The sequence below is a fragment of the Rhipicephalus sanguineus genome, chromosome 4 (assembly GCF_013339695.2).
Source record: "Rhipicephalus sanguineus isolate Rsan-2018 chromosome 4, BIME_Rsan_1.4, whole genome shotgun sequence".
Taxonomy (NCBI): Eukaryota; Metazoa; Arthropoda; class Arachnida; order Ixodida; family Ixodidae; genus Rhipicephalus; species Rhipicephalus sanguineus.
This window is the reverse complement of record NC_051179.1, coordinates 97,906,682-97,915,732: the sequence shown is the minus strand read 5'-3', so window position 1 is coordinate 97,915,732 and position 9,051 is coordinate 97,906,682. Positions and strand designations below refer to the sequence as shown.

The 9,051-nt window shown below is 52.5% G+C and overlaps 2 pseudogenes; both read right to left on the bottom strand.

The window, feature by feature from the left end:
* Nucleotides 1–263: 263 nt before the first annotated feature.
* On the bottom strand, nt 264–1,319 carry LOC125758082 (uncharacterized; annotated as a pseudogene).
* A 2,022-nt stretch (nt 1,320–3,341) lies between these two features.
* On the bottom strand, nt 3,342–5,641 carry LOC125758260 (uncharacterized; annotated as a pseudogene).
* Nucleotides 5,642–9,051: the final 3,410 nt, after the last annotated feature.

Genomic DNA, 9,051 nt, shown 5'->3' with positions numbered 1-9,051 from the left:
ACCTATAGCTAGAAATCAGCCAGCTATAACCAGTGGTAAACAGCAGTTAGCGGAGACCAGGCACTATTACGAAATACAAGCAGATGACTGGGCAATCAGAGTTGATTTTATGAAGTAATGCTTCACATCGCGTGTGCTGGCAGGCGTATTGAGACATCCGAGCTAAATAATGATTGCAATGCCATATCCTCACTTATGTCATACATTTCATGCTGTACATGACGTGCCTTACATGTTATTCATGCGAAATCTTGCGATTCAAGGAGGAGGAAAAAACTTTATTAGAGGTATATACAGGGAGTAAGCGCGAGGTGGCCCGGAGGGGGCCACCCCTCACAAGCACTAGGTGGGCTCCTCATTACAGGAGCCCATTGGCGATCGCCGCGACTCGAGCTCGGTCGACCAGGGCCTTCTGGCTCGCCAGGTCGGAGCAGCCGAGCAGGGCTGCCTCCCAGTCCTCCCGGGTGGGGTGTGGTTTTGGGGCGAGGTTCGGGGTTGACTGGCATGCCCACACCATGTGGTAGGCGTCCGAAGACTTCTCCTCGCAGTATGGGCATCTTCCTGTACAGGCCGGATCAAAATGTTTTAAAACTGCCGGGCACAGCAGCGTTTTGGTGTAAAGGCGGAGGAGTGTGCGTTCCTCCACCTTTGTAAGGCCCTTACAGGGTTTAGGATAAATTGCGTGGCCGAATTGATAGAACTCAGTAATTTCTCGATACGTTAAGGCCGGATTGGGTTCGGGATCCATTTCGGAAGGGTCTGAAGGCGTTGCCCGGAGATGAGCGCGCGGGCAGCGGCGTCTGCCGTTTCGTTGCCTTCGAGGCCCATATGAGCTGGAGCCCATATGATCATCCGGGACGCGGGGGCTCCGACGTAATTGCTATCTTGCAGGATGCGATACGCAAGGTGAGGAGCGTACCCCTGTTCAATATTTCTGCAGGCCCCTCTCGAGTCGGTAATGACGACGCGCGAGTCCTGGTCTGCGGCAGCTAGCGCGATGGCGACCTCCTCCGCATGTGTTATATTTTGTGCCCTGAATGTTAGGCCCTTCACTGCGACGTTTTGGTGGACGACTGCAGCCGTGTACCAACCCCCATGGTGAGGACCGGAGGCGTCCACGTAAAAGATACCGTGTTTGTTCCCATAGTGACGAGCCAGTGCCTCCGCCCGCGCAAGGCGCCTGCCACTGTGGTCGTCACGTGTCATGTTGGCCGGAAGAGGGCGCACGTGCAGGGCGTATCTCCGGACTTCTGGGATGCGTACGCGCTCTTCCGTCAATGTTGGGTGGTGGATGTGTAGTCGGGCTAATAGGCGGCGTCCCGACGTCGTTTTTGAAAGTCTTGTGTATTGGTTGGTCAAGTGTGCCTCCCGCAGCTTTGCGAAAGTGTTGACCATCCCCAGGCCCATAAGGCGCTGGAAGGACGTGGTTATCGGGAGATCGAGGGCACGCTTGTGCATCTTCCTGAGAATCACCTCAAGGGCGTTCTCATTAAACTTGCGCAGGTGGAGGTAAGGAGCCGAGTAGAGGACTCGACTGGTCACGAATGCATGCGCCAGCCGCAAGGCGTCTTTGCAACGTAACTCCCCGCGTTTGTTGGAAACCCGGCGGACCATCCGGCCCACCTGGTCCCCCACCTTACGCAATTTGGCCAATGTTGTGTCTGCTCTGCGATGTTTGTGTATAAACAGACCCAGTACTCTGATCTCATCGTGTTCTGGGACGGGTCCGCTTTTTAAGGACAATTCAATTTTGGTAGTGCACTTTGGCGAGGGGCGGATGTGCACAAATTCCGATTTAGTCGGGGAGCATTGAAGGCCGCAGCGGCGGGCGTAGGCGTCCACGATCTCCACCGCTTGCTGCAGGTTGGCTTCAATATCTCCTACCGATCCGTGTTTAGCCCAGATGGTAATGTCGTCAGCATACAGCGCGTGCTGTATCCCTTCAACATTCTCCAGCTGAGCCGGGAGTTTCATCATTGCCAGATTGAATAGTAGGGGTGAGAGTACCGCGCCCTGCGGGGTACCTCTCGTGCCTAATTGATAGGGGCCGTGTTCTTCATCTTGTATCCGGATATACGACTGCCGGTCAGAGAGAAATTGCCTAATGTACTGAAACGTGTTGTGTCCACAGTTTGTTTGGGAGAGGTGCGTCAGAATTATGTCATGTGTGACATTGTCGAAAGCCCCCTTCAAATCGAGGGCGAGTACCACCTTGTCATTGAGGGGGTATTGAACGGGATTTAGAATTTCGCGGTGTAATTGAAGCAGGACATCCTGCGCGGACCGGTGCGGGCGGAACCCGAACATGGTGTCTGAGAATACGTTTTGGTTTTCCAAAAACTCGGACAGCCGATCTCGCACCATAGTCTCCATCAGCTTTCCCGCACAAGACGTGAGGGAGATGGGGCGGAGGTTGTCCGTGTTTATGGCTTTTCCGGCTTTCTGAATGAAAGTGACCAAGGCGTTCTTCCATTCGATTGAGAGGGGTGACGCACCAAGCCAGATTGAGTTTATGTATGCGAGGAGTGCGTCGTAGGCCGGGTCGGGAAGGTTGGCAAGTAATTTTACTGTTACTTGGTCTCGCCCCGGCGCCGTTCCTCGCTTCATTTTAGTCAGGGCCGCCTTTAGGTAATGGAGCCGGAACGGTTGATCCAGCTCTGCGTTCTCGGAACCTGCATACGAGTACGCTAGCCCTCGGGGGTCATGTTGGACACAGAGGTATTGATCCCGTAGTTTGCTTGCTAATTTTGAGGTGTCTCCGTCGAAGCTATGGATAGCCCGTTGGAGATGTTTTTGTGTCTCGGCTCTGGTTTGGGTCGGATCGATCAAGGCACGAAAGAGACGCCAAGTGCTCCGGCTGGGCATTTCTCTAGCAGCCGTGTTGCATCGGTTCACCCAATTCGAGTCGGCGAGCTGGGCCGCGTACTCAGCCGCTCGTTGGGTGAGCTCGGCAATGCGAATTTTGAGCTTCCGATTGTGTTTTTGGCGGCGCCATCTGCGGACGAGGCTGTGCCGCGCTTCCCAGAGGTGCAGGAGGTGGTTGTCCACCCCCGGCAGGACCTCCGAGAGTTGAACTTGAGTTTCCGTCGAACGAAGGTGTGTAACCAATTCTTGTGACCACGCGTGGTAACCTGTTTCGTGGATAGGGGCCGAATTAGTGTAGTTTTTACGGAACTTTGTCCAGTCTGGTATGCGGGTTTGGGCGTGGGGTTTTGCCAATGGTTTGCTTGTGACTGTGGTGTTCAGTATGCAGTGGTCACTGCCGAGGGTTTCCTCGGTGTTGGCCCATTCTGCGTGCCTAATGTTTTTGGTGAAGGTAAGGTCCGGACACGTGTCCCGAGTCACGGAGTTACCAACCACGTTGGATATGCAGGGTCAGTGTGAAGAGTGAGGCCCAGCGTGGACGCAAGTTCCGCTAGCTTGCGCCCGCGCTTCTCTTCACGCACGTACCCCCAGAGTGTGCTGTGAGCGTTGAAATCACCCACGATCACCAGGGGGTCCCTGCCCGCAGCCTTCAGGGCGCGACTGAAGAGGGCTGCGAAAGTTACATTTTTAAGCTTGGGAGAACAATAGATGTTGAGTATATGTAATGGTGCATTTTGTTTCTTAAACGGAAGGAGGGTGACCATCACATAGGAATATTCAGTATTGAGTTCCAAATCAACTTGGTTGGCTGTATAATTTTTGTGCACGAATATACAGGAAGAGGGGTCTTGCTGGAACGTGACATAATTTGTAAGGCTAGCGCCGCTCCCTGGCTCCTGGAGGGCAACCACTGCGGGAAGTGAAGTGAGTTTTGAGAGGAAAAGCCGGAGGTGAGCCCGCTTGGCGCGGGAACGGAATCCCCGGCAGTTCCATTGTGTAATTTGTATGGGGGTGGCCGAATTGTTACGGGTAGAGCGGCTAATTTGAGGGCTGCCCGCCATGGTCATTGAAGTGAAAGTGGTTGTAGGGACGCGGCTGCGGAGCCAGCACTCGCGGGGAGGGGGGCATCCTCAATTCCGGAGAGCGAGCAGCTGTCTTCGTCTTCTACTTCAGTTTCTATGGCGCGACGCGACGTTTTGGGATAGCCGCCGGACACGTCTGTGATGAGACCGCCGGTTCGTCGGACGCTACGCGACGATTGTGCGATGTGCTGTGCGACGATAGTAGGAATATTTTCGGTCATTTTGGCGATAGCGGATGCGGGCCTCTAGACGGGCCTCAAGTGCAGCTTCCGCGCTCAATACTGCCCTGGGTGCCACGGGCTCACTCTCCATAGCCTCGGTTGCGGGGGCGAGGGGGAAGTGGTAGGCTGTTTTGATTGCGATTCTAGAAGCGCAATTTTTTTTAGTAGCATCTCAATTTGACCTTCGAGAGCTGCTATCTTAGTTTGCTCGGCATTGCGTGCCGCAGGGGGGGGAGGAGGGGGCAGCCTTGCTCCCGCCGCTCACCTGCGTTCCATGTTTTCCAGCGTTGGCCCAGGCCCTGGCCTCCCCGCGTGGTGGCGTCGTCGACAGTTTTCCTGTGCCGCCGTGTGGTGGCTGCGTCGGTGGTCGCTTGCCGACTTCTGCTGATGGCGCCGGCTTCTCGGTGTTGCTGTCGTCCCTGCTCGGTGACTCACCGGGGGAGCCAAGATGGCGGCCCTTCTTCTTGGCTGCCAACTTCTTTTTTGCCCCGCCCTTCGGGGCGAGCATCTTGTGTGTGCGGAATTTTGCCGCACACTCCCGCGAGTTTGTTGCGTGTCCACCGCCACATACCGAGCATCGCGGAACACATTCGTGAGGGGCCCGCACCCCCTCCACAAGCGGGGCTTGTTGACCGCAGAGGCCGCACGTGTTGGGCTGCGTGTTGGGACAGGCATCCGCTCGGTGGCCAACGGCCCCACACAGGCCGCAGGCTGGAATTGTCCGGTAGTATTTTCGCACTGGGATGAGCATGTTCTCATAGTGCACGAAACGCGGTTTCACCTTCCCGGCAAAGGTGACCCGAGCTTTGTTAGAGGAGCCGAATTTCCTCACCTCGACGATGGTGCCTTCTCTCCATTGCACCTGCTCTCGAAGTGATTCAGTGGTGTCAGAGTTGCTGACGACGATGACGCCGTGGCACACATCGCCTCCGTCTTGTCGAAGGTATCCGTGGAGTGGAATCGCCCCATGCTCGGTATTGACAGAAAACTCCCCGAGGAGCCGCTCTGCCGCCGCCGGGTTCGGGGTGTGGATCAATACGATGTTTTGGTCACGGGACGGCAGAACCGTGACAGACTTTGCCAGCTCAGGCCCGAGGTAGGCCGTAAAGGCGGCTCCGTAGCGGTTCTCCGAAAAGGCTTGGTGCAGCGAGATATGTTCGCGTGGCTTGAGCACGACCACAAAGTCGTCCGGGCCCGGTCTTGGAAATGGAAGAGGCTTCCAGTTGGTAATAGCCTTGCCTTTGCTTCCCGCAGCGCGCGATGCAGGAGGCTGCGTCTTGCCGGCCGGTGTGCCGGAGGCCGGGATGGCGTTGGGCGCCGCTGTCTTGGCTTGAGCGAACGCGCGACCGCTTCATTCAGGGATTGGTGCCGAAAATGCGGAACAGTTGAATTTTCGTCTTGACATGTTGAAATTGTTGTCCAGGCCATGCCTTCAGGGTCGTAACCCCTCAGGAAAGACGCGGGGGCCGTCATGTTACTTCGGGATGCCGGTTCCACGCCGTCGGCGTTCCACGCCGCCGGGCTCCGGCGTCGCCGTTAGGCGTAACGGCGTCGCCCCCGTGATCAGGTGTATTTCGGCCGCAAAATCTTTAAAAGTGGGCCGACCTGGTGAAACTTGGTTTCAACGTGGTCCAGATGGTTTGCTGCGTCGATTGACGCCAGTCTTGTCGGAGTGCAGAGGATTGAGCCGTGGCTCCAGCCGAAAATCGACGGAGCCGATACGCCACACGTCTTGCTCCATCGCGCGCTCGCAGCGTCTCCTTGCGATTCATGACACGACACATCATTCATAGTTTTCATGGATGTGTGCACAGTTCGGCACATTCACACTATCACCAATTTTGCCAACAAAACTTGTTTGTGCACAAGCATAGGCGGCAGACGTCTTAGATTAGTCACATCAGTTATATTGCGGTATGCATAACGTGCATACATGTCGCACGCGTTCTTCGAGCAATGGGAAATGCAACGTGCACTTTATGTAAAAGTCGTATGATTGAAGTGAATCTTTTGTGACAATCTCTAGGACCACTGCTGTTGTGCATTGGTTATTGTGGTCCACTGCTCACCGGAAAGTTGTGGGTTTAATCCTGGCCGCGGCAGTCGCATTTTGATGGAGGCTAGTTAATAGAGGCCCATGTACCTTTAGTTGTGAGCACGTTACGTAACCCCTCATGCCATGGTTATCGCGCCTGAAAATCTCAGGTATTCTTACTGCGACTATCACCAATCCTACTTTTTCTTCTTTTTGCAGTACGATACATAGAGAAATCCACAGTCAACTGGAGCCAGTCGCTCAACATTGAAATTTCTGATCTAGGCCAACACACGTCTCCGCACGTCACTGAAGGTAAGTGGAAATATGTGACTAATTTCGCGATACTTATGGAGCACAGAACACTTTTGTTTCGGCTAACCGTTCTGAGATTAAGTTCAAAATAGTTTGGACCATCGTCCTCCCGCTTAAACATAGATCGATTTTATATGGTGTGTCACACGCATCTATTGCAAGAGATGAGATTCACTGATATAGCACGTAGGTAGCTAACATCTGGCACTCTTCGTCCGATGTTATTTTGGTACTTGGATACTCGCTCGTCATTGAAAGAGAAAAAAGAACTAACAGGGAGCACGCGTGTAGGCGAATGCATGGGAGGTCTGATATTTATTCGCTCTTTTTTAGAGAGTGGCCTGTACAACATAAAGCTAACCTTATATATCTACTATTACTTTTTAAGCGAAATCTTTAGATGTGTATGTTTAGATGACGTGTGGAGAGGTACAGAAAATATCACGTGACCGCGCAAGCTGCGCGTTCTCTTCGTCATACGGGCGTCCTCGTGAGAAAAGCAGATTTGAAAGCGGTGTTCACGTAGAGTAAAGCACCCTGAGAAACAGCCACAACGGATGACCTTCGCCTTCGTGTCGTCTTAGGCAAATGCGCGAGGAACCTTGTGAGTTTGAAAGCGAACGCCTTTTACCTCTCATGCAAACGTGGCCTTGAAGAAACTCCAAAGGCGATCGTAATTTCTGGTTTAGGTGTCTGGTAGTGGTAATCCCCCTTGGCGTTTATGTGCCGTGGTTTATTCCTTAGCGCCCAAGGAGACATAGGCGGCGTCCCACGCTCGACGGCCACTAACCCTCCACTAGTTCACTGTACTACGGCACAGCTAGCAGAGCGAGTAGCGGCTTAAGCAGGCTGTCGCGAGGCTCGGGAGTGCTCACGTTAAGATAGAACAAGACGGTTGAAATGGCGGTGGTATAGGAAACATTATTTTATTGAATGAAAAAAACGCCAGGCCTGCGCTGAAACCGCAGCACAGTCACAGCGAAAGCTGGAAGAGCGGCGTTTCTAGAGCCCGTTAAGCTCTCTTGGGTCTACAACACAAGTACACTAGAAAGGTACCCACTACGTCATAAATCACAACTTTTGTGAAGTTGGGAAGCACCTACTAAGCCATTATTCGTCATTCTGCGGAGAAGCGAGGCACCAGCTACACGTCTGTAAGGCATTATGTGCACTTTGTTGACGCGACGACTGATGACGATGAAGAATTATGGCTCAGCCCTTTGTAATGGGTTGGAATCTTTAAACGGCCCACCAGTTATGTAATTTGCATTGAGTGACGCCCGGTCGCTATTTCCCTCTCCCGTCATGCTGTATAACATACGTTGACGTGGGAAAGAGACGGGGGGGGCGAAGAACTTTACTGAGACCGCGAGGAAATGGATCATGCGCTTATGGGCTTCCTTGACAACCAATACAAGTGCACTTGCGAGGAACCCACTACGCTATAAATCATTGTAATTTTACTGTGACCCCGAGGAAGTGGATCATGCGCTTATGGGCTTCCTTGGCAACCAATACAAGTGCACTTGCGAGGAACCCACTACGCTATAAATCATTGTAATTTTTGAGAAGTAGGGCAGCAGGCACTGTGCCATTTTTCGTCATTCTACGGAGAGCGTTGGTACCGGCCAGTGCTGGGCAGTATCGAAGATACATGTATCTTAGATACTATCTTAGATACTCTATGAGTATCTTGTATCTGTATCGCGATACTTCTCGAAAGACGAGTATCTGTATCTGTATTTCCGATACATTCGATAATGTATCGTGTATCTTAAGATACAAGATACTTCTATCGCAACACAACCGTGCGAACAATAATCGCTGGCCAAGCTCCACTTCTCAAGCTGGTACTGGTGCCACTAAGCCATCTGAATAAGTCTTAGGGCGGTGACGCAATTTTATTTTCCCGCCAGAGTACCCCAGTGAGGGCAGAAGATGAGGAAGACAAGCGCGCGGACGTCTACGCCCAGCCCACGTACCTTTTGTTTGCTCGATTGCTTTTTAGTTGCGCCAATATGCCGCGACACTTGCTCTTAGCCACTGTCCTGCGCCGCGTCTGTTGCGCAAATTCTGATGTTGCTACAGTGTCGTTATTGAAGATTCTCTTGCGTCTTGCTCCGTAACGAAATGTGATGCGTGCAAGAATGGGGTTCCTTTGCGTCGCGTGGATTTTAGATATCAGCGATTTGAAGGATCTCGTGGATGTAAGTTTGACTTGCATGCCATGAATTAACTTATATGCAAATAAGAATCTAACAACGTTAGCACCACTGCTACTGATGCTAGATCTAAAAGTGCAAGCGTTTACCTAGCAGAAACTATCTTGGCGTACCGCAGTTTTCTCTTCTTCGCACATTTATTCAAAGAATTTATGAAATCATAATTTGCTTTCAGACAAATTTGATGCAAAAGGACAGCTTTGACAAAAGACAAAATTGATGCAAAATGACAGCTAAGAAAGCACTTGTGCTTTCTTAGCTGCCATTTTGCATCCCTTACATTACCTAAGTCTGCACTGTTTTTCCGGTCT